General features: G+C 50.8%; 1 pseudogene; it reads right to left on the reverse strand.

The window, feature by feature from the left end:
• Positions 1-20,547, reverse strand: part of LOC123144631 (uncharacterized) — a 91,384-nt pseudogene extending 70,837 nt beyond the window's left edge.
• Positions 20,548-22,676: the final 2,129 nt, after the last annotated feature.

A 22,676-nucleotide genomic window follows, 5' to 3' on the forward strand; every position in this document is an offset into this window, starting at 1 on the left:
GTACTGGGTCCCCTTCGGCGGAATTCATGTCTTCATTGGCAAGATTGGTGAGCCGGGCCCTGAGCCGGATCTCTGTGCCGATCTCATCGAGACAGCTCAGCGTGCCCGACCCGCCCAGGCTCTACCTGCCTTGAAGCATGCTTTCGTGGGATGTGTCCATGGAGGACTCTCTGAAGGATCTGGATCTGGTGATGAGACGGCCGCCGGCTCTGACGGCGAGTCGTTTACGGATGAGTCAAACTCGTTGTATCAACTTCAAGATGACAGGCTCAGGGGTTGTTCCGATGGAGACAACATTCCGGACCCCTTTGAGCCGCCGAGCCGGGTTGGAATCTTCATGGCCGGCGCACAACCTGTTCAAAGCCCCGTCGCTGGGCCAGGAAGCCCTGTGCCCTCGCCGGCTCAGGTGCTGATGGATCTCACTGACAAGATGACGGTCTTGTTGACCGCTACGGTTGCCCTGGCGGATCAAGGTTAGCATGACGCGGAGGTGGCACAGTTAAAGTTGGATCTAGCAAAAGCCAAGGAGGATCTGGCGGCGGAAGGGATCAGGATGGCTGCAGAGAGGGCGGCTCTCGACGCGCAGACTTAGCTGATCCAGGCACAATCTTTCCGCCTCACGATGGATCAAAACGCGTCCAATGAGGCCATGAGAAGGAGGCATCAAAAGGCCCAATCTCGACTCCCTCCAGTTTACAATCCTCGAAACCTCTTCAACACGCCTGGGGCAGGGCCTAGTAACCCGCCAGAGATCATAGTGCCCGGGGCTGGAACGCCAATTCAGCCCCAAGTGATGGGACCTCCCCGGGTGAACCCTGCCCGCCTCTGTACGTGCCAATACCACCGGGTCATTATGCCAACCCGTTGGAAAACATGGTCGCCGCGGCGGCACGGCTGGCAGCTCTCCCAATTGATGGTGACTCTCCAACGGCGGTTGAAACCCGCCGGGTCAGAGAACTCCTTCAGACGGCTCTGGCGCAGCAAGAGGCATATTCTTATAGCCGGGACAGGATTCATTCAACCCCTCGTCCAGGCCGGAGCCCGAGTTATAGGAGACACATGGTCTCAGCGACCGGCTCAAGTAATGTACGACGCCATGACTTGCCTCCTGGCCACGGCCCGGCTCATAACGGAGCCTTTCACGCGGTAGACCAAGACAGAGCATGGCAAGAGGCGGAGCAGGTGCCTCAGTTGACGGCTTACCAGCCACCCCCGGCTTATCCGACGGCTTCCATCGACGTGGGTATACCTACGAGGACTGGGGGTGTCCCTTGTCTGGTGCCGGCTCTCCGCAATAAACGTCTGCCCAAGGATTTCAAAGGGCCTAGGAAGGTGCCTAATTACACGGCTGATTTACAACCCGGAGCCTGGATCGAGAGTTACGAGATGGCCATGGAGTTGCTGGAGGTCAGCGAAGCGGCAATGGCCAAGTACTTCACCATGATGTTAGATGGGACTGCCCGCACTTGGTTGAAAGGGCTGCCACCGAATTCTATCGGGTCTTGGGCTGAGCTGAAAGCCCGGTTCATCCAAAACTTCAAAGATACCTGTAGGTAGTCTATGTCAATTGTGGATTTGACTAACTGTAAACAGCAGGAGGGTGAGTCTACAACCCATTGGGTTCGCCGGGTCAAAGAGATAATACATTCATCTGATAAGATGGATGCCGGCTCTGCAGTCTTAATGTTGGAGCATAATTGTCGTTTCCTGCCCCTGAAGATGAAACTCGGGCGGCTCAAGCACGATTGCAATGATATGGGTACGCTGATGGCGGCTCTCGTCAAGTACGCCGACTCTGATAGTACCAAGGACCCCGCGTCAGCTGATGAATGGACAGGGAAGGGAAAGAAGAACGGCAATGTCAAGGGTCCTCAGCATAACCCGGCGAACCAAGGAAGTAGCAAGCGTAAGGCTGATGGTAGCATAGAGTTTGTGGCCAATGCCAGCTCACAGGGTAACAACCAGCGACGTAAGGGGAGGCCACCTCCCCGAGCCAGCGGGTCAGGCCCGACGCTTGAGCAGTTGTTGAATGAGCCTTGTCCAAGGCATGGCTCTAGGGAGAAGCCAGCTACTCATCTATGGAAAGATTGCGCAATCATGAAGGCCTTTAAGAATTCCAATGCCTTTAATGGCAACAATGGCTCGGGCGGCGGCTCAGGCACTGGCGGCTTTCATGGCCCGGGCGGCGGCTCAAATTCCAATCCTTAGAATGTTCAAGGGGGCTTTAATCAACAGTCCGGCCAGGGTCATCAACAGCAGCAGGGGGGATACTAGACCAATCCAAAGCAGCTCAATGGTGGACAGTATCATGTGTTTACCACCAGTCTGTGTAAGCGAGATCAGAAGCTTCATAAGAGGGCTGTGAATGCTGTTGAGCCGGCGGTTCCACGCTATTTAAGATGGTCTGAGCTGCCTATTGTGTGGAGTAGGGAAGATCACCCTCCCCGGGTTGATAATCCGGGTCACCTGGCCCTGGTGGTGGCTCCTCAGGTGGGGGGATATAAGTTCACTAAGGTGCTCATGGATGGGGGCAGCAGCATCAACATCCTTTATTATGAGACCTTCCGTCATATGGGGTTGATTGATAAGAACCTCAGCCAGTCCAATACTGTTTTCCATGGTGTGGTGCCTGGTAAGTCGGCATATCCAGTTGGTAAGATCGAGCTGGAAGTGGCCTTTGGAGATGAGTACAACTACAGGGCGGAAAAATTGACCTTTGAGGTGGTCAAGATAAGAAGTCCGTACCATGCTATATTTGGGCGGCCGGCTTACGCCAAGTTCATGGCACGGCCGTGTTACGTATATTTACAGCTCAAGATGCCGGGTCACAATGGGACCATTACGGTTCATGGCAGCCGAAAGATAGCCTTGGAGTGTGAGGAAGGTGACGCGGCTTATGCAGAATCTGTTTGTGCAACAGAGGAGTTGAAGTTTTACAAGGACAATGTTGACCCGACAGATATGACATCTTTAAAAAAGCCGACTACGAAGCATGAGCCGGCGATGAAATTCAAGTCAGCTAATGAGACTAAACTTGTTGACTTCATTCCAGGTGACTCATCTCAGCAGTTTAGTATCAGTGCCAATCTAGATCCGAAATAGGAAAGCGCGCTCATCGAGTTCATCCGTGAGAACAGGGACATTTTTGCATGGAAACCTTCTGACATGCCAGGTGTACCTAGGGAACTTGCTGAGCACACTCTCAATATTGATCCGAAATTTAAGCCGGTCAGGCAATTCCTTCGGCGGTTTAATGAGAGGCGGAAGGCCATTGGTGAGGAGGTGGCCCGGCTCTTGGCGGCCGGGTTTATTGTCGAAGTCTTTCATCCAGAATGGTTAGCTAACCCAGTACTCGTGCTCAAGAAGAATGGCACCTGGCGGATGTGTGTGGACTACACGGACTTAAACAAGGCTTGTCCGGCTGATCCTTTTGCTCTCCCCCGTATTGATCAAATCATTGATGCTACGGCGGGTTGTGAGCGCTTAAGTTTTTTGGATGCTTATTCTAGATACCATCAGATTAAAATGGCAGTTAAGGAACAGGAGAAGACGACGTTCATCACTCCCTTTGGAGCCTTCTGTTATGTGTCTATGCCTTTTGGACTCAAGAGTGCACAGGCGACTTATCAACGTTGTGTGCAGAATTGTCTTCATAACCAGATTGGGCGCAATGTTCATGCCTATGTGGATGATATCGTGGTTAAATCCAGGGAGAAGGAGACCCTGGTAGATGACCTTAGACAAACCTTTGATAATCTCCAGGTTTACAAGATGATGCTTAACCCGGCCAAGTGTGTTTTTGGTGTTCCCGCAGGCAAGCTCTTGGGTTTCCTGGTCTCTCAAAGAGGCATTGAGGCTAACCCGGAAAAGATCAAGGCAATCACCTCTCTGGCTAAGCCGGCGTGCATAAACGACGTCCAGCGTCTGGCAGGCCGCATCGCTGCTTTGAGCCGGTTTATAAGCCGTTTGGGTGAAAAGGCCATGCCACTGTACCAGTTGATGAGGAAAACAGATGACTTTATCTGGAATGATGCTGCTAATGCTGCCTTTGAGGATTTGAAGAGACAGCTGGCTGAGCCCCCAGTTCTTGCTGCTCCGGTTGACAAGGAGCCCTTATTACTGTATGTAGCCGCTAACACACGAGCCGTCAGTGTGGCTGTGGTGGTGGAGCGCAAGGAAGAGGGTAAGGAGTATCCGGTTCAGCGGCTGGTTTACTACGTCAGTGAAGTGCTCATTGAGTCCAAACAGCGGTATCCACATTGGCAGAAGCTTGTTTATGGTGTGTTCATGGCAAGTGGAATCTTAAGCATTATTTCCAGGTTCACCCCATCACGGTGGTTAGTTCTGCTCCCCTTGGAGATATCATCCAAAACAGAGAAGCCACAAGAAGAGTGGCTAAGTGGGCTATAGAGCTTGGGCCTCATGGTCTGAAATACGTGCCACACACGGCTGTCAAGTCTCAAGCTTTGGTGGATTTCATCAACGATTGGACAGAGCTGCAGGTGCGTGAAGAGAAGCCAGATAATACATATTGGACTATTCACTTCGACGGGTCTAGGCAACTGGAGGGCTCGGGGGCTGGAGTTGTTTTAACTTCCCCTCGAGGTGACAAGTTTCGTTATGTGCTACGGTTGATGTTTCCCTGTACTAACAACGCGGCTGAGTACAAGGCCTTGCTCCATGGTCTTCGGATGGCTAAGGAGATGAGCTTGAGCCGGGTAAGGTGCTTTGGCGACTCAGATTTAGTGGCTCAACAAGTGTCAGGCAAGTGGGATTCTAAGGACCCTCTCATGGCGGCTTATCGCCGTGAAGTTGATGCCATTGCTGGACACTTTCAGGGTTACCAAGTAGAGCACGTCGATCGCAGGAAGAACGAGGAGGCTGATGCATTAAGCCGGCTGGGCTCTCAGCGAAAGCCGGTGCCGCCTAATACTTTCTTGGACATCTTGCATAACCCTTCTGTTAAGTTGCCTACAGAGGAAGACTTGGCTGTCCCTGACCCGGAGGCACAGTTGGTGGCGGCTCTCCACATCACCCCAGACTGGACAGTACCATATTTGACTTACATGACCCGGGGAGAGTTGCCTGAGGATGAAACTTTGGCCAGACAAATAACCCGCCGTCTAAGTCCATGATAATTATCAATGGTGAGCTGCATCGTCGCAGTGTTACTGGAACTTTCCAGCGTTGTGTTTCCCCTGCGGAAGGTCAAGAAATTTTACGTGAGATTCACGAGGGGGATTGTGGCCATCATGCTGGCTCAAAATCCCTTGTGGCCAAGGCTTTTCGTCATGGTTTTTATTGGCTGACGGCTCATGCTGATGCGGAGGACTTGGTCAGTAAATGTGACGGTTGTCAGAGGTTCTCGCGACGGGCTCATGTGCCGGCTCAGGAGCTGAGGATGATTCCAATTACTTGGCCATTTGCGGTCTGGGGACTTGATATGGTTGGGCCTTTTAAAAGTTCCAAGGATAAGAAGACCCACCTTTTGGTGGCAGTTGACAAGTTCACCTAGTGGGTTGAGGCAGAGCCAGTTAGTAAGTGTGATGTAGCCACATCGGTTCAGTTCATGAAAAGGGTGATATTTCGCTTTGGTTTTTCACACAGCATTATAACTGACAATGGTACCAACCTGTCTAAGGGCGCCATGGAGGAGTTTTGCCAATGAGAGCATATTCGACTTGATGTTTCATCAGTGGCTCACCCTCAATCCAATGGTCAAGCTGAGAGAGCTAATCAGGAGATCTTGAAGGGTATCAAGCCCCGGCTTTTGGTCCCTTTGCAACGGACGCCGGGTTGTTGGGTGGAAGAGTTACCCTCCGTGTTATGGAGCATCAATACTACTCCTAAAAGATCTATGGGTTACACGCCTTTCTTCATGGTTTATGGAGCGGAAGCAGTCCTCCCTAGCGACATCCGTCATGACTCACCTCGAGTGGCGGCTTATGTTGAGGCAGATAACGAGCGGGCGTGCCAAGATGCTCTTGACTTGTTGGACGAACAGCGTGATGTGGCAGCAACTCGCTCAGCGATTTACCAACAAGACTTGCGCCGTTATCACAACCGCCGGGTTAAGTCCCGGGTCTTCCAGGAAGGTGATCTGGTGCTCCGGCTTATCCAAGATCAAACAGATGCACACAAGTTATCCCCGCCTTGGGAAGGGCCCTTTGTGGTCAGCAAGAACTTGCACAACGGGTCATACTACCTTATCGATGTTCGGGAGCACAAAGATTCACGTAAGTCGGAGGAAGAGACCCGTCGGCCGTGGAACATAGCTCAGCTTCGGCCTTATTACACTTTAGCCACCGGCTCTCGTAATGTACATATTTCTATAGCCATGTATATATTATGATAAATTATAAAGCAGGACCTCCGTCCTTTTTTCCTCCAAAGGTAAACATGTTATTTCCATTACAACATCACATGGTCACTTGGAGGTGGATCCGGCTTATGATCGTATTCGAATCTAGCTGTTAGCAATATAATCACCTGGGGGCTTCCTGTTCAAACATAGGTCGTATTCGAACCAAAGAGAACATAGCTGTCGATACCCACTTGATTGGCAAACTGCCGAGCTCATTGGGGAGTTTTCCTTGATCATCTTTGAATCATAGTTCAACCCCCTTTGGGAACCGACGTGGATCGTATTCGAATCAGCGTCATTAAACAACTCTTAAAGTCATTTGGGGGCTTCCTGTTCAAACATGGGTCGTATTCGAACCTAAGAGAACATAGCTGTCGGTACCCTCTTGATCGGCAACGCCAAACCCACTGGGGGCTATATGATCGCATTCGAATCTTAGCTTAACCCCTTTGGGACGGTTCTCTGGTCGTATTCGAATCAGAAGCCTTTAAGTTTTGATCTTTTGGTTTGCAACAAGTTGTTTTGATAATATCAACAGTGTGCAAGGGTGGTTCTGGCTCCGCCGGCTTAACTTTGGTTAACAAGGTTGTTAGCATACAATAAGCATTATCGATGCTGGTGAACCGGAGTTGAGGTCTTAATCTCATTATTCGGGTTACATAAACCGGAAGTATACTTGAAGGCTTGTAAGTATGCTATTATGGTTACATCGAGGATATAATTGAGGGCCAGTCTTTGGTGACTTTGGTTCAGATTCTGGGTTCTATTTAAAGTTTATGATCCTCAGTGCGGTAAGCCGCTCAGAGACTTGTGATTTGTTTTCTATGCAGGATGGTTAAAGACAGTTCTTCAAACTTAAGGAAAATAAATGGTCAATTATAACCCGGAGGAATATGAAGAAGCAGCTTAAATGGAGTTAAGCATTCAACACGTGCACGAGGGCACGACAGAATTAAGTGTTTGTACTACTCTATTACAAGACTCCCCGAGTCCAAAAGGTGAGGCATTGTTTTAAAGTGTAACCATGAGCCGCCTAAAAATCAAGATGTTTGTTGGGTCGAAGCTTCCGGCTCATCCCTCTCTGCTCCTCTGGCTGATTCCATGACCTGGAAGGTTGATGATTTCCAGTCAATGCCGCTCAAAGCTTCAAATTGAGCCTCGTCATCAATTAACCCGGCCGGGTCAACTTCTGGGGCGAAGGTATGCTTACGAGTCGGAGGGATCAAGCTGATTGCTTCATAGCGTGGAGTGGGGATCCTCTGATTTTCCGCGTCATAGCTCGGCTGATACTTGGTAAGGTCGGTGTCGTTCCCAATCAGGGTGGCCACCGGGCGCACGCTCTTCACACAGGCAGCGAAGTCTTTCTGGTCAAAGGGGGTGCCATCTTCCTTCAGGCTGGGATATCCAAGAGCTATGTCGGCCGGGTCTAGCTCCGGGAGAAAAGCCTTTCCCCGGCTCAGCGCAGCTATAGCTCCGGCTCTTGCAGAGGCCCGTCTTAGCTCTTGGAAGCGCTGAGGAAGAACGACAAGCCGCCTGAGTACGTCCGCCAGGTGAGTCGGAACCTCGTTGGACAGAGCCACAACGGCTAACGCACGCTGTGACCCGGTGTAGAGTTGCTCCACCAATGTGTACACGGCCTTCAGCTTGGTCAGAACACTCTGATTCAGGTTGGAGCTTCTGGGACCTGTTTAACAAAGTTAGGTGAGCTGAAGGGCAATGGTGGGAATTATAAGACAGGAAAAATGCAAACTTGTTAAAGGCTGGCAAAATGACTCACCGAAGATTGCGGAGACCATCTGTGACACATGGCGCTTTAAGCCGGAGAGTTCGGCGGTTCTCTCAGTCAGAGCAGCTTCTGCTTGTTCGGCCCGGCTGAGCAAGGCAGTTCTCTCCTTGGCCCAAGTCTTTCTTTCTGTTTCAAATTTCTTCTTCAGCTTTTCCTGTGCAGCAACACTGAACTCAGATTTGGCATTGGCCTTCCGGGTCTCAGTTTCCTGAGTCTTCAGGCGGTTCTTCAGTTCAGAGATTTCAGATTCCAATGTCTTGTAGGCAGCCTGTATAGATTTCGGGTTACAGTTTAAGAAGTTATCATGCAATATTAAAGTCCCAAGCACTTTGCAAGCAAAGACACTTGGCACTTGGGGGCTAATGTATGCTGAAAGATTCTATTTATAATTGCCGGATCATGAAGGTAAGCCAGAAGTTAAGTCTACAACGTATTCTATCATAAGTAATAGACTTGGGGGCTAGCATGGTAAGAATGACTATGGAGTAAGCAAGCGAGTTGTACCTCAGATTTTTGCTGTATCTGCTTTACCATGTCAATCTCCAGGTCCCGGCTGTTGTGCACCTGATTAACATAGCCGGAGACGATATCTCCAATGCTCAAGTTAGCATAGTTGGTGATGTCCAGCTTGGCCCTGCGGCGCTCTAGCAGCTCTTCCTTGGCAGAGCATTTAGCCAGCACAGTGGGTCTCCCCGGCTCGACAAACTCTGTCCGGGTGATTACAACGTCCGGATCATCGACTGGTTGAGCCGGGCTGGGGATCTCTGGGTTATTAGAACCCTCTATGACTTGCTCGTCAGTTGGAGTGGTGGTTTCAGGGGCTGAGGCAGACGGCGGCTCATGAGTAGAAGCCTCCGGTTCAGTCAAGACCGGCTCTTTGACCGGCTTAGTTTTCTTCGCTCTCTTGCTGAGCTTTGCTTGAGCAATGAAAGGACAAAAGGTTAGTACAAAAGCATGAGTAAGATAAGCACAACATAAGCTGATCGTCGTTACCCGGGGGCAGTCTTGAAAGCCGGCAAGTTGGATTGCATGGAGTCACCAGAGGAAGGTGAAGTTTCCTGGTAATTTGAATCAGAAGAGTTGAGTGGTTGACGTGTGATGCCCGCCAAAGGATGAAGAGGATATAAGTTGGAGATAACCTCGGTCCGGCGCTTCCTTGATGCTTCAGGTAAGCCGGAGGAGAGGTCTGCATCCTTGCTGGCCCGGGTTTGCCTCCGGCTCTCATGAATCTGTTGCTTCAAAAGAAATTGAGGATCTTGATAAGCTAAAGGATGCGAAAATCTTACTTTCCGGGTTACTCTTCGGACTTTCAGTCTTGGCAAGGGGTCCGAGTCGGAGGAAAGTATAGTTACCTCTTCAGTCACTGGGCTACTCGCTCTGGTATCATCCTGCGGATGATCAAGTCAATAAGGTGGTTAAAAAATAGACGAAAAACAAAAGAAGAGTCTAAAGAATCAAGAGCTACCTCTGACTCGGAGCTATCATCCAACTGAAGTAGCTCTGAGGCGCTAGGCCTACTTCCCTTCTTGCGGGGAGCGGCTCTCCTGGCGGCTTTCTTAGCCTTCCTGGCTTTTTTAGCAGCCTCATGGTCATACTTGACCTTCCAGAACTTGTCATTAGCCTGGAAAAATGCAATAAAGGTTTCCTTGAAGTTAAAACGAAAACTGTTAAAGTGGAAAGTAAAGTGCTCAGATTGGTAGCTTACCGCCGGAGCCGGGTTAGCTTGGCAGAAGGGGCTTAAGCTGGTCCTCCCGCAGTCTGCTAAGCTCTCGTTCAAGAGGGACTTGGTCATGTCGTCCACGACGTCCTCAGGTAGATCGTTGGGGCTGTGCCGCAGAGGGTCATCCTTCCGGCCCGTGTAATCACACATTAAGCCGGGGCGGCGGCTCAGGGGAATCACCCGCCAAGAAATCCAGACCCGGACCAGATCAACGCCGTTAAGGCCATTTCCCAGAAGAGCCTTAATCTTGTTGATGGTAGGGATCAGTGGTTGACGTTCAACTTGAGATAGTTTGTCTGGCAGGGGGTGAGTTGGCTCCAGACGCAGGGCACGAAAGCCGGGCAGAGGGTTCTCATCAGCCGGAGAAGTATCTTGGCAGTAGAACCATGTCTGGTTCCAGTCCTTTGGGTGGCTTGGCGGCTCAGCATAAGGAAAGAGGCAATCTCTCCGTCGTTGAATGGAGATTCCACCAAGTTCCAAGCTCGGCCCGTTGGCGCACTCGTTCTGGCGGTTCAGATAAAACAGCTCCCTAAAGAGTAGTAGGCTGGGCTCTTCTCCAAGATATACTTCGCAGAATACTTGAAAGTTGCAAATATTTGACACGGAATTGGGTCCTATGTCTTGCGGCCGCAGATCGAAGAAGTTCAGAACATCTCTAAAGAATTTTGAGCCGGGAGGTGCGAAGCCCCGGCTCATGTGAGCAGCAAATATCACAACCTCTCCATCTCTTGGCTGAGGTCTTTCTTCCGACGGGTCAGGGGCACGATAGGACATGACCTCCTTTTTTGGCAGGTGACCCGTCTTCACGAAATCAGCTAAAGTGTCATCAGTAACATTGGATCTCATCCAGTTGCACGTAATGGGTGCCTTGGGAGCCTTGGGCGGCATTGTGAAAGACGAAAGCCTATGACAAAAGGAAATGTCCGGTTCAACTATAAGCCGGAGGAAGTTTACAGTTCAGTATTAAAGATGGCGGCTTATGAAGGGGCCTAATGACATATGGCTGACTGTGTCGGGTTATCTAAGCCGCTGTGGGCATCGTGAGTAATTCAAGTTGTTTAAAACTCTATCATAAATGAGCCGGAAATTTCACAGCGCATGGCCTCTTTTAAGCCGGAGATATGAGCCGCCATAGCTAACAGATGTAATTTTTGACTAAGTGTGGCACAAACAAGTTTCACAGATCGCAGTAATTATTTTGGATCAAACGATCGACTAGAAAGAAAAAATTTCTAGACCTAGAAAGCTGATACAGAGAAGTTCATGAGCTCTAAGGAGATCTCTTTGCAAGTAAAGGGGACATGCTACTATTGAAATTGGGTGCGAAACCACAGCCGCACGAGTTTTATATGGTTTCTGGATCTAAGGGGGCCGTGTGGAAGAAACTGTGAAGAAATGGCGATGAACTGCGAAGAAACAGGGGAGAACGGCAAGAACCCTAATGCGGATCTACTCTATGGAGTGGCAAGGACTTACGGCTGCTGATGAGTCGCGGAGGTCGCCGCCGTTTCTCTGGACAGGTCAGGGTGATGCAGCGGCCGAGGTTGACGAAGACCAGGTGAGCGGCGGCGGCGGCGGAGCTCGAGCTCTCGGGTGTTAGAGGAGGAAGATGATGGAGGAGATAAGTAAATGAAGGCTTACGGGCCAAGCCTATTTATAAGGTGAGGCTAATAAGTGGGCGCGAGAAACGAGGAGGCCAAGGCGTGATTAGCTCGCCACAGAAGCGCCTCGATTTTCGGGATGGCCATTAAAGATAAAGATTCGTTGGAGTCTGACAGAATAAAAAATGAACTTAATGGAAGATGACGTCATGGCGGGTTACCAGGAATCCAGAAGATGACGTCACGGCGGGTTATAAACTTCGCACAAATATAAGCTGGAAGATTTTCTCTTAAAGGGATTGAAGATTGACATGAACCGGTTCAAATCAATCTGGGGCCTAATGTTGAGGATATAACCATTAGAGTCACCCGCCCAGGAGGGGCCGGGTTACTCATAATGGTCATCACGCGAAGCCCAGCACCAGACTTGAAGACGGCGGGTCAATAATGGGCTTAAGACCCGGAGACTGCTTAAGGCCCGTAGTGATAACCGCCGTTATGGTGAAACTTGTAGTGTAAGGCAAGAATGGTTAAGAGTCCGAGCCAGACACTGTTATGAGCCGGCCGGGACTCTGAGAGCCGCTGGGCATCAACCTCTCTATATAAAGGGATGACCCGGCGGCGGTTTAAGGACAAGTAAGACAAAATTGATAACCAGGCAGGACGGTTTAGCTCCTGGTCGTCAAAACCCTAATCAATACCACCTCCACTGGACGTAGGCTTTTACCTTCATCGTAAGGGGCCAAACCAGTATAACCCTCGTGTTCCTTGTCCCGTTTAACCCCTTTAAGCTTCCTAGCTGCGATGGCTCCACGACTAAGTCCTTGCACGAGGACATCTGCTGTGACAATTCCACGACAGTGCCGGACGCGGCTTTTCATTTGCTTTCCGTAGTTGGCCTGCCCCTCTTTAATGGAAATTTGCTTTCTGGTGTTTCTTGCCGGCTTGGTTCGATCGCCTTTTGCCTTCGTTTCTTCCCTCGGTTCCTTGTTTTGACCCGTACTCTCCGTCGCATGCCTCGCGAGGGGGCTGGACAGGCGCACTCGTGAGCGTTTTTTCCTGTTCTCCACGAGGCACCCTTGCTCGAGCTCGCAAGCTGGTGCACCCATCTCAATCTGTGCCCCTCGGGCACTGCGATGCGAAGTGCTGGGTCATGGACGGCCGCGCCTACGACCAGGGTTCACAAGAATAAGGGTTTCCTAACAAATTTTTGCAGCTCCTAGACGCTTCCCAAGCCAAGGAGGTCTCGCCAGGTACTGGGAAACGCGCGCCTCACGAGGCAGAAACTACTTCAGACACGTCAAGATAAGTTATCTCCACACGCTTACACAAAACACGAATACTGCAACACGACATAGGAATGGCAAACATAACACAGTGATTTAGAAACCACGGTTTGTTGCACGCCTCGCAGGGCCCCATGCTTGTCTCTTTTCTTAATGCAGGAAGGAGAAGATAAAACAAAAGCGGCGCGCGCCCTGCAGCGGTCCGCAAGGGTAGGCCCTTGGCGCCGCCCCGGACTCAGCCAGACCCCTCCTCGCGCTTCACTGGGGCACGGCGGCGAGACGACCCGTTGCCGCCCTCGAAGCGGGCGCGGCGATGTGGCGGTTGGTCGTAGCCGCCGCTGCTGGAGCTATCGCCAGAGGAAGAGTCACCGTAGCTGGATGAGCCGCGGCCGACGCCGAGGACAAGGCCATCCTCACCCTCATCTCGACCGTCACCAAGGCCGAGCACCTCGCCGCCATCGTTGTCCTCAGGGCAGCACCTGACGCGGCGACCGTCTTCCCCAAATAGCCTCACGTAGAGGGTAGCGTTGCCATCATACTTAAAGTGGAGGGTACACCGTCGGCCCAGGCCCCGCGCGCGGGCAAACGTCTGCCAACTGCGGGCCAGGACCGCGTTGCCTGTGACGGAGACTTCTACCGCGACCCACGAAGCCTCGCTGCAGCAGCCGTCGGCCTGCAGCCAGAGACCGCCCGGACCTGTGGCTGGCATCTCACCGGCGAAGAAGCATGGGAGCTGAAGCCAGGTGTCGGCCGGGTTCTCCGACCACACGATGAACTCCGGCAGCACCTCCACCGAGTGGAAGCATGGCCGCGCGACCATGGTGCGCCTCCCTTCATCAACGGGGCTGCCACGACCTGGGTGACTCCCACCGCGCGAAGAGGCACCGCCGCGGGCGCGAGGGGTCACGGCGGAGGTTGCAGCATGCTTGGGCGGTGGTGAGCCGGGCCCCTCCTGGCGGGCCTTCCCCTTCTCTGGGGCCGAGAACCTCTTTGCAGGCGCCATGGGAGTCGCTGCTAGCAATGAAACAGGGGAGAAGAAGGGGGCGGAGCAGGAAGAGATGAGCGACGGGGGCTCTGCCTCCCTCCTCATTTATAGCAGGAGAAGGCCAACCGGCGACCTCCGTGATCACAGGTAATGATGGTTTTCTCTGCACGTATCAGGGACTCGTCAAGTTGGGCAGTTGCCGTGGCAGCGTGGGGAAGCGGTGACGCCCATGTCCCGTCAATCGCCACGCGTCAACCGAGGCCGCAGGCTGTTGGGGCCCGCGGTGCTCCGCACTTGCCCCTTGGCTTTGCCTCGAAGCCAAGTCCGAGCGCGCCTTGGGCCTGGGGGCTACTGTCGGCGTCCTGGGAACGGGGGTCCCCAGAGTTGCCTGCCTGCTGCCCACAACGTGGCTCCACCAGCGGCCCCGTACGACCCATCTTCATCAACCAACGCTCAAGACCCTTGCGAGGGGCCAAGCCTCACGAGGCGGACGACGCAAGACCTCCCCGGGAGCGGCCTCGCCAGGCTGGCTCGCGAGGGGCGGAGAGATCAAGGCAAGTAGCACCTCACGAGGTTTCTGTGACGCAAGCCATCACGACCAAGGCTAGGCGGGCGCCAGCACACGCAGTGTCCTCATTTCCTCTTTGGTGCTAAAGAGGCAAGCGTAGGCGCGGAGTCCCGAGGCATCAAGCAAAGGTTTCCATATCTGTGCAACAAGACAAGACCAACAGGACGGCAGGACGGAGGTCACCGTGGAGCCCAAGACGGCGTCACCACCAGAGCCTTTGGTAGGCGAAGACCACCTTTAGTCAGGATAACTTGCACTAGTTGTCTCCCTTCAAATTTGGCCGTTGTTGGATCCCTTCCCGTTCAATATTTGGGAAGAGGACCAGGGCCTCTATAAATAGGACTAGCCACCACAGTAGGGGGGACGGATCCGAAACCATTCAGATCATCCTCATCCACACAAGCTCACCAAGCACAAGAGCACCTCTCCTTAGGAGGCTATTCTTCCCTTGTAACTGTTCATCCTCGGCCCAAGAGGCAATCCACCACACCACACTGGAGTAGGGTATTACACCACATCGATGGCCCGAACCAGTATAAACCTTGTGTCCCTTGTTCTGTGGGTTCGACGTGCTGAGCCTTGTGATCGCGGTGAGGGCGAGAGCTAGGGGGAGGAGAGATCTTGGTGCGCACCCCGGAGTTCAAACCTTAAGGGTTTTGCCGGAACCCAAAATCTGACAACAAGGCATAAATGACTAGTATAACAACCAAATGCAGCCATTGAAAACTGGACAGAGTCTCACTGCAACCAAGCTAACAAGCAAATACAGATAAACAGGGCATATGCTCGAAAACTGGACAAATGCTCACTGCAACCAACCTAACAAGCAGATAAAGATAAACAAGGCATCTGCTTGATAACTGGAGAAATGCTAAAAAAGCAACCTAACAACCAAATACAGATAAACAAGGCATATGCTTGGTAACTGGACAAATGCTATAAAAAAGCAACCTAACAACCAAATACAGATAAACAAGGCATCTGCTTGATAACTGGACAAATACTCACTGCAACCAAACTAAGAACCAAATACAGATAAACAAGGCATCTGCTCGATAACTGAAAAAATGCTCACTCCAACCAACCTAACAACCAAATACAGATAAACAAGGCATCTACTCACTATAAACTACCAAATATAGCCATTCGTGAAACTAAAGTGGACAATTCGTACTTAAACATCACATAGACCTATTGAACAATACATTTTTGCATAATTGAAATAATTAAACACGGCACAGTTAAAGCACCACACGACAAATGCTACTACAACAAAGGGTACGGGTTGGCAAGCTAGAAAAGGTTATATTTGCTGATAGAATGTTGCCTCACATTTCATCGACGGGATCCTTCCAGTTGGAAGAGCACAGACCCATGGTGCGCTCTCTGATGTCACAGATGGGTTGTTTCACCTTGGAAGAACCTTCGTGGGTGCCCTCCTCGTGGTCGTGGTCGATGAGATCTGACTTGGCAATTGAGGATCCCAAGCCACTGCCGCAGAACGTGTCCTTCAGAAGTGACAAAATGGGCTCGATGGCGTATAAAGCTCGCAAATCCTTGACCACTTGGTGGAGGAGATCAGCAGCAGGGCCATCGAAGAGATCGACGGTGGTTGAACCACAGGGGTTGGGGATAGACCACTTAACCTGTGACATGGCCCGCGTGGAGCCGTTGGTGTGGACGAGCTAGATGTCGTAGCCAGCTTTCCCGAGATACAGTAATACGCTAGCCCGCTGACATGAAGCCTTCGGCATGGCAACGTAGTCAACGTCTTCGTCGGCTTCCGCGGCGACGTGTTGCTCGGGGATCGACAGGTCGGGGCGAACGGCGGCCACCTCGCCAACGTCCGCCGGAGAGGCCATGATAAACCTCTTCTTGGTCGAACGCTCGTCGGGCTCCTCGGGATACGTGGTCGAGCTTAGGCTGCGGCATTCTAGAGCAGGGATGTGGATCTGGCGGGGAGGGTCACCGCAGGCCTCATCTAAAAATTCAGGGGAGTGGGGCGACGGTATGGGAATCGCTGGATAACCTGAACTTTATTATCTAAGCTAGGAGGAACGGGCAGACCGGCAGGGTTGGCGGCGGCGCCAACGGCGGCCGTGAGCTAGGGTTCGAAGGGGGGAGGGGGCGGGTGGGGGACTGTGGAGGAGGGGTGGTGTTTGAGGATACGCCGCGGCTACTGAAAATTTTAGTAATGGTGGGTGGAGATGGTGGTGGACGAGGGAGGGCGACGGTTCAAATGCCCCGGCTGCTAAAATTTTACTATAAGGTCGGTGCTGGAGGAGTGTGGGCGACGGTTGAAATACGGTGGCTACTAAAATTTGGGTAAAGGAATTGATGCGGGGCGGGAGTGCCCAAGATCGCGCACGGTCCAATAACAATATGCGTGTATGATAATAAGGAAAAGTGGCACGGATCCGCCGATTTTTGCAACGCTCAAGGCGGGTAGTTTGTTTTTTATATTTCTAGCTAGCTGGTCTATCGCACACGGTTCGTCCTAATTTCCAAATAAACTTACCCGCCTTTAGCTTCCACAGGTGGTGGTTTTACAGCGCACTTGCATCGCACACGGTTAAGCCAGCACCTCCACCCTTTGCTCGCGCTTGCACGGTCGTGGTGATTTCAGCGCACTTGCATCGCACACGGTTGAGCCAGTACCTCCACCCTTTGCTCGCGCTTGCGTGGTCGTGGTGATTCCAGCGCACTTGCATCGCACAGGGTTGAGCCAGTACCTCCACCTTAATTTGCTCGCGCTTGCGCGGTCATGGTGATTCGCATCGCACTTGTATCGCACACGGTTTAGATATTATACCTCGTGTCCGTTGAGGATCATCAGAGTCTTTGTAGCAAAAAATAGGAGGGTCAAAAGACAGCCACACCAGCATGTGGTCCAAATATATATGAGTGAAAAGGGTGGTATGTGATGTTCAAAATTCCAATGCACAACTTTGACCCTGCGGGCCCATGGTTGGGCGCGTCATTGAAGATCGATGGGAGGGGCCAGAAGTTAAGAACCACCTCGAAGTGGCCAAATATATGTACGAATATTGGGGATGTTTAAAACTTTAAATACACAATGCATAACTTTGGTGGCACCTGCCTCGCAAACCCGAAAGCACACTAACAACCACCTAGCTAGGATATATATAATGGCATAATGTCATACCTAGCTAGGATGCTTGGCCTACCACCTCCCACTTCATGTCAGCGGGGCGGATGCACGTAATGATCGATACTTTGGTCATACATGCATGTCGCCATGACCTACCATAAGACGGACCAATGAATCTTTCGTGTACGTTGGGAAGGGGTGATGTGTGTTTTCAATATAGAATAATGTACAATTTAGATGTGGTGCCTACCTCTCGATACAGACAACAACCATGAAGGCAAAGTAGTTAAGCACGAGATACGTACGCAGGGTTTGATGTAGGTCAAACCCAGGAATCCGAGCATCTGGGAGGGAATCCTGACAACGCATGAGCTCTAGCTTTGGTTGACCGACATTTGACAGTGACCGGCCCTAACATGAACTAGGAGGAATCCATTCATGGCCAACACATACCCCTCATTATCGGTCAAAGGGATGATATATATACACTCGGGGAGCCCACAGATATCTGTGTCGTCACAAAAACCGCACAAGGGAGACGTGGTTGATCAGAAGACCCCGTATACACTGCATGCTGCCCGAAAATATGTATGGGTACAATGGTGTATGATGTGTTTAAATCCCAAATGCACAACTTTGATGGGCCACGCCAAGTACATTACAAACTGAACACTCTACCGCCAAGCCTGGTTCAATACCTATGATGTCAGTTTCCCAACTTCGAGCGGCATTGTGAGTGAATCGTGTGCTATTTGAAAACATTTCGTGAGAAGAATCTCAGTTTTTAAATCCCTGTAAATCCAAAACTAAGCTGAAAATCGTGAAACCTGCCATGGTGTCACGACATCGCACTTATATGTCGAGGAATTTTTCGTCCATTATGGCGCAAGTTTTATTATAAGCCTCTTACAAACCAGAGCTTCTCTCAAAGAAGCCTCGTGGTTCCGATAGGGAAACGTGTCCCCCTTGTGGGCGAAACGTAATCACTGCCTCTTTTCACCTTGTATTTTCATCTACAGGCAACATGGAATGACAGGATATCCATGCTGAAATTTAAACTTATTCAGGGTTCGTTTGGCCTTTTTATACACTAATTGAGTTTCCTAGGCATTTAATGTCCATAATTCAAATCTGAACTACAAATACATGCTCTAGTTCACCAAAATGGCTAGAAAAATTATACATGTGTCCTTGGGTGCATGTTTAGGTCCCATGCCAGGAATAGGAACGAATTACAACCGTACTGGTGTCATGGCTCGTACTCAAACATTTCGAATCTCGGTTTTTAAGTCCCCATAAATCCTAAACTCACCAGAAAGTCATCAAAGGTGGCATGGTGTCACGTCATGGCACATATATGTCATGGTAAAAACATTGTCCAATTTGGGCCAAGCTTTATTACAAACCTCTTACAAAAACTGGAGCTTCTCTCAAAGAAGCCTCGTGGTTCTGATAGGGAAACGTGTTCCCCTTCTGGGTGAAACGTAATCACTGCCTCTTTTTGCCTTGTATTTTCTTCCATTGGCAACACGGAACCACAGGATATCCGTGCTGAAATTTAAACTCATTGAGGGTTTGTTTGGCCTTTTTATACACTATTTGAGTTTCCTAGGCATTTAATGTCCATAATTCAAATCTGAACTAATACATGCTCCAGTTCACCAAAATGGCTAGAAAAATTATACATGTGTCCTTGGGTGCATGTTTAGGTCTCATGCCAGGAATGGGAACGAATTACAACCGTACCGGTGTCCTGGCTCTTCCTCAAACATTTCGAATCTCGGTTTTTAAGTCCCCATAAATCCTAAACTCACCAGAAAGTCATCAAAGGTGGCAAGGTGTCATGTCATGGCACATATATGTCGTGGTAAAAACATTGCCAATTTGGGCCAAGCTTTATTACAAACCTCTTACAAACTGAGCCCGTCGCAAGAACCCTCATGTTTTCGATTGGGAAATGTGTCCCCTTGTGGGCCAAACGATAATCACTGCCTCTTCTAGCCTCGTATTTCCTTCTACACGCGACACAGAACAACTGGAGATTCGCGCTGAACTTTGAAATTATTCAGGGTTTGTTTGACCTTTTTATTCATTAATTGAGTTTTCTAGGCATTTAATGTCCATCATTCAAATCCGAACTACAAATACATGCTCCAGTGCACCAAAATGGCTAGAAAAAACGTACATGTTTCCTTGGGGTGCATGTTTAGGACCCATGGAACGAATGGAAATGAATTCAAGCGTCTCGCCGTCCTAGCCTAGCCACAAACATTGTGAATCTCGGTTTTAAATGTCTGTAAATCCAAAACTCACCAGGAAATCATGAAACTTGGCATGGTGTCACTACATGGTATATATAATTGTCCAATTTGGGTGAAGCTATATTACAAGCCTTTTACAAACCGGAGCATGTCGCAACCCTCATGGTTCCGGTAAGGAAACATGCCCCTCTTGTGGGCGAAACGATAATCTATGCCTCTGCTCGCCTTGAACTTTGTTTTCTACATGCAACATAGAATAACAGGAGTGTCGGGCTGAAATTTGAAACTGTTCAGGGTTCGTTTGGCCATTGTATATATATTACTAATTACTAAGTTTTCTATGCATTTAATGTAGTCCATAATTCAAATTTGAACTACAACCACATGCTCCAGTGAAGCAAAATGGGTGGGAAACTATACATGTGTCATTGGGTGCATGTTTAGGTCTCGTTTACGGAATGAGAATGAATTACAAACTTGTCGTCGTCCTGAAACAATGAGAATCTCGGTTTTTAAATCCCAGTAAATAAAAAAAGTCACCCAAAAAACATGAAACTTGGCATGGTTCATGACATGGCACATATATGCCGTGGTAAAAAAATCGTCCAGTTTGAGAAGACGCGCAACATTAGTAGCTAAGGAAGACCTTTTTGAAACAAAAAGTTGACATGTTAATATCACAAACGGTTGTATTATATTTACCGTGTCGAAATTTAACCATACTCAGTGGCGTGCGTGCAGCTGTTTGATTAGACGGGACACGCGCGAGAAGTCCACCGTGCACATTCGACGGGACGCGTGCGAGCAGTCCGCCGCGTAGGCTCGACGGGACGCGTGCATCCTGTCGACCTCGCAGGCTCGATGGGACACGTGCGAGCTGCAAGGCCGCCCATGCTCACCGGGAAGCGAGCTCTTTGACCTCCATGCACCAGCCGCCGCCCGCCTCTCTCACAACTTCTCCATTAATTTGTTAATTAAAGCACCTGGACAGAGGGTGTTTGCTGATCCCATGCAGCATTTGCTTTGTTCGTGTTTTCAACTCGTATTCCGCCCTAATTTAAATTGCCACATAGGGCAACGGATAATATGACCACAAATAAAATGGCAACGGATAATACGATGACAAATTTACAATGGCGCACATAATAATTGTCTTACATATTCTGGATAATTTAAAATGCCACATGCGGCAAAGCCCGGAAGACACGGGGGCAAGAGAAGAAGGAAATTGCAGACAACGATCTGGGTCGCTACTGTCTCTACTCGTCGATGGATCGCCGGGCGGCGAAATCCTCCAGCTCCTTCTTCAATTCCTCACGACTTTGCTTGAAAGCAGCCACGGATTCCCCCACCTCCTGTTCGCGCTCGATCCGGAGCTTCCTCAAGCCACCCATCAGTTCCTCAACGATCGCTTTCAGCGTCATCTCCAAGGCACTGCTCTGCTCAAGCAGCATCTTCGAGGCGGCGGCCTCCTCCTCCTTCTCGGCGACCAACTTGAGGAGCTTCGCATTGTCATCCATGAGTTGCTCGACGAGGCCGGTCGCCTTGTCAATCGAGGCATCGCAAATCTTGAGGAGCTTAATCAAGCCGTCGACCAGCTCCTGCTGCGTAGTGACGCCAGCGAGAATGTCGTCGTCGCCGGCGAAGGACTTCAGGAACGCCAGCGAGAATGTCGTCGTCGCCGGCGAATGCGCTTGTGAGAGCCCTCGCGTGCCCGTGAGAGCTCGTTCGAGGGCTCCGCGGCGCGCCGGGACATCTCTGCTGTGGTTGCGGCTTCACGGAGGGACCTCTCTAGTGCTTCTGCAGCCTTGGTCTTTGCTGCCTGGTTATATGTCCACCCTCAACTCCTCCTACTGGTCATGGCGGAATGACTTGATAGAGAAAACCAGTTTTGTGGGTGATGAGGAGAGGAACTGTGAAGTAATTTTCGAGTGGGTAGTTTTTATAGCCCGGTGCTAAGTGTGAACACATATTAGTTTGATAGGTGTGAACAGATTTGCAATTACTTATTGCGTTGTAATCAGCAATGTGACGAGAAACAAGGTCAAAATTTATTGATGGCAGAGGGTTGACCACGTGGTTGCTCGCCGTTGAGGCAGCCGCGGCGCGCTCCGCTCTGGCGTCCCTGCGTGCGCTCTGCTCGCTGTTGAGGCAAAGTTACAATGGCAACTGTTAATAATTCTTAATAATTGTCTTACATATTCAGGATAATTTAAAATGCCAAATGCGGCACAGCCCAAAACACTCACGACATACAATTATAATAAAATATAAGCTAAAAGGCTGAGCTGGCGGCCTTCCGACCATGGTCTTCTCGGACTCCATGATCAGCATAGCACCCTTGCAGCCGTTCACTCCGAGTGTCCCGACCCGCCTCCGCCCACGGAGCTGCTGGCGCTGGGAGGCTCTTGGGGCTGCCAGGCCTCTTCCAGAAGAGCTTGACAGCGTGCAATCGCATGCATGACAACTCCGCGGAACCGCTCCATTTCCATGTCTCTGGCCTGGTAGCAAATTCTGTTGATCACCTGCATCCTCAAGATATCACGTCGGCGATGTTCTCCTTCGTCAAGGACGTCAACTCCGCCAAGGATGCGCTCGAGCCTGGCCACCACATCATCGGGATCGAGGTTGACACGGCCGCCGCGGGCAATGATGAAGCCGTAGGCTGCCTTTATCTTGACTGAATCGCAGAGGTCCTCTGCCCATTCCTTGCGGGGCATCAGGCTCTCGATGAGCACTGTTGACGGCGGCTCTTCAGGTGGGTCGTCGATCATGCCACCGAGCAGCTCTGGATCTTTTGCACGGTGGATGGCAAACTGCTCATCACACCTCCTCTGCAATATGTCGATTGTTCTCCCAAGGACTGTGACGCCGATATCGCTGCCGATGGGCCATGGTGCCTGCACCGGCCGATGAAGCTCTTGCTCCCCGACCTGCACCGGCTCGTTCTCCTTGCCGAAGATGTAACGCAGGTAGGTGTCGACGTTGAAGCT

This window comes from Triticum aestivum, chromosome 6D (genome assembly GCF_018294505.1).
Source record: "Triticum aestivum cultivar Chinese Spring chromosome 6D, IWGSC CS RefSeq v2.1, whole genome shotgun sequence".
Taxonomy (NCBI): Eukaryota; Viridiplantae; Streptophyta; class Magnoliopsida; order Poales; family Poaceae; genus Triticum; species Triticum aestivum.